We start from the raw sequence: 2,981 nt of genomic DNA on the forward strand, positions 1-2,981 counted from the left end.
GCTACTTCTATTACTGCTACTACTACTACTACTACTACTGCTACTACTACTGCTACTACTACTACTACTACTACTACTACTACTACTACTACTACTACCACTACTATTACTAATATACAGGAAGTACTATACAAAAAAAATAGGAATAACGACGAGGATGATAGAACGATGATAATGACTACGATTTTTATGAATATGGTGATGAGAATTGTAAAAGAAAAAGAAAGGAAAGGGAAATAAGCATTTTCAATTACTTATTACCATAGTGGTAATTAAGCTATATATTGTTGAATACATAACAATTCTGTTTCAGAACCAAAGGATAGGGGGTGCAGATTTATAGGAAGATTGCGTAAACAAGTACTGGTCTTCTGAGGGCAAGCAGGTTTTTTTTTATACTGATTATTATCTGGGAATCGCAGCCAAAAGGATGCTCAGGCATGACGCAATCATACTCCCTGGACAGATATAACATATAGACAGTATAATTATTGCAAAATTTGTACTTAAAAACAAATTACCTTTACTGGTGTTTTGACCTGCTCTGCCTTGGTAGGTGACAACTTGTGATCTCGACGACCAAATCTTGAAGTCAACGACTGTAGTGGAAGCTGTGTGAGAAGGGAGAAAGAGACAGACATTCACAGAGAGAGTGCGTTCCTTGATATTTGTTCCGGCGACAATCGCTCTGCTCTAAATTCAAGACGCTATAATCGAATGACCAACTTCAACCCTGGGTTTAACACTTTACCCTACCCTTATACCGAACCCCAAACCTAACATGAAATCCTTTTGCAGCCCTAACATAACCCTACATCTTAGACGAAATTAAGCCCGTAGTAATTGTCTCAGGAGCAAATGTCATGTCACAACACATGAAGTAGGATTCGAACCCACGACCCTATGATTGAAATGTAAGAATCAGAATCACTAGACCACGACTTCCATATTTGTTTTCAATCGAAGTACCGTTTTGACATTTTAATACCGGCATACATTTAAACTAAACATGCTTATTTTATCAGCAATCTGTGATATGTTTGAAATTAAATCGAGCAAGCGGATACGTGATTACATTGAATTTTGATTGATGTAATGAAATTCAACTCAATTCCTTACTATTGAATTATATTGGTATTTTCAGCATGGAAATTCTTTTTAAAATGTTAGATGGAAAATTGGCAATTCCATTCCCTGTAAGAAAACACCTTCCTAAACATTTTTATGTCGTAAGTTTTTTGTTTCATTGACTTCTATCGAATAATGTTATTTACCTTTTTAGGTAGATAGTCTGCCATAGAATTAAGTATAAGTCTTTGACTGTTTAACTGTATGTCCCCTATAGAATGGTAAGCTTTATGATTTGGAGTGAAGAATCCTCTGGTCAGCTGATCTTGACGTCTCTTGCAATGCTTCTGCCATAGCATCGGATCTCTTTCGTTCACTCTCGTAAGACTGGTACGGATGCGAAGCTTCTCTAACTTGTAAGGGGGTGCTAGATAGGAATGGTTATAACAACAACTAAATCAATATCAACGGTAACGATAATAATGTTATTTTTTATGATGAAAGTAATGATTATGATAATATTAATATCAAGTTAATGATAACGGAAAGAATATCAATAGAAAGTAATTTTACAAGTGGAGCGTTTGGTATTTCGCCTGCATTTTTTTATACGCGATTCAATATAGCAGCAGTGCTGACTTTGAAAACGACTATAGAATAGTTATTCACAAAAGATACTATTTGTATAAAACAAAATACTAAGCTCATAGAACCTAAGTGACATTTGACCTTGATGGTGAGACCAAAGACTGGTGCAAAACGATCAGTGATACTGTACCCTTGTGTCAACATTTCATGAACTGGATCCATAAACTTTCAATTATGACAGTAATTCAGCACATATCCCAGCCTGGCCAAAGTTCATTGACATTAAATGACCTTCAACCTTAGTCATGTGACCTGAAACTCACGCAGAATGTTCACTGATACTTGATTGCTATTGCGTCCAAGTTTATTATAGATCCATATACTTTTAAACTTTTCTAAAAACTTAACATTGGTTAAGCCTTCATTTTAACTCCCCCAACATAATCTAAGTTCAATGATCGTGAATGACCTTTGACCTTAGTCTTGTGACCAGAAACTCAGGCAGGATGCTCAGTAATACTTGATTACCCCTCCCGCGGGGGGGGCCACTTACATTGACGAGTGGATACCATGCGCGACCAAAAAAACACGTAAAAAGGATGTCTTTTTCACGATAGGGCACGTTACGTACGTAACGTGATAAGGGTGTCAAAAACACAAAAATAATGAAAAAAGGGTATCTATTTCACTAGGAAAATTACGTGTTTAGGGTCGAATTTGCAGGTATGATGAGACAAAATTAATATGTCTTAAAAAGGATGTCCTTTTTGCCCCAACACTACGTGTTTAGAGTCCGATTTGCGCGAGGTCAGTGTAGAAGGTGGGGTCGTACTAAATCAAATAAGGTAAAGCCGACGACCGAAGGACCCGTAACAACAAAACATTCCTGTACTTGTTTAGGGGTTCATTTCAGGGAATATTTGCCAAGAGTATCGTTTTGTTTCCAATACTTGTTAAGGGTAGGGTTTCACACGCCAATACTTGTTAAGGGGTGCATTTTCAGAATATGGAAATTACGTGTTTAGGGTGCTTTTCGAGACCCCATGGTCGCGCATGGTATCCACTCGTGAATGGAAGTGGCCCCCCCCCCCCCCGGGTTACCCCTATGTCAAAGTTTCATGAACTAGGTCCGTAGTAATGACATTTCAAAAACTTAACCTTAGGTTAAGATTTCAAAGTTGACGACGGAAAAGCGACATTAGTCTCGCTCTGCCAATCAAGCGAGACTTACTGGAGAAAAGGTTTTATAATGATAAGAATAATACTACCAATAATAACAATAATAATGATAATAATAATGATAATAAAAGTAATAATGATAATAA

This window comes from Lytechinus variegatus, chromosome 1, assembly GCF_018143015.1.
Source record: "Lytechinus variegatus isolate NC3 chromosome 1, Lvar_3.0, whole genome shotgun sequence".
NCBI lineage: Eukaryota > Metazoa > Echinodermata > Echinoidea > Temnopleuroida > Toxopneustidae > Lytechinus > Lytechinus variegatus.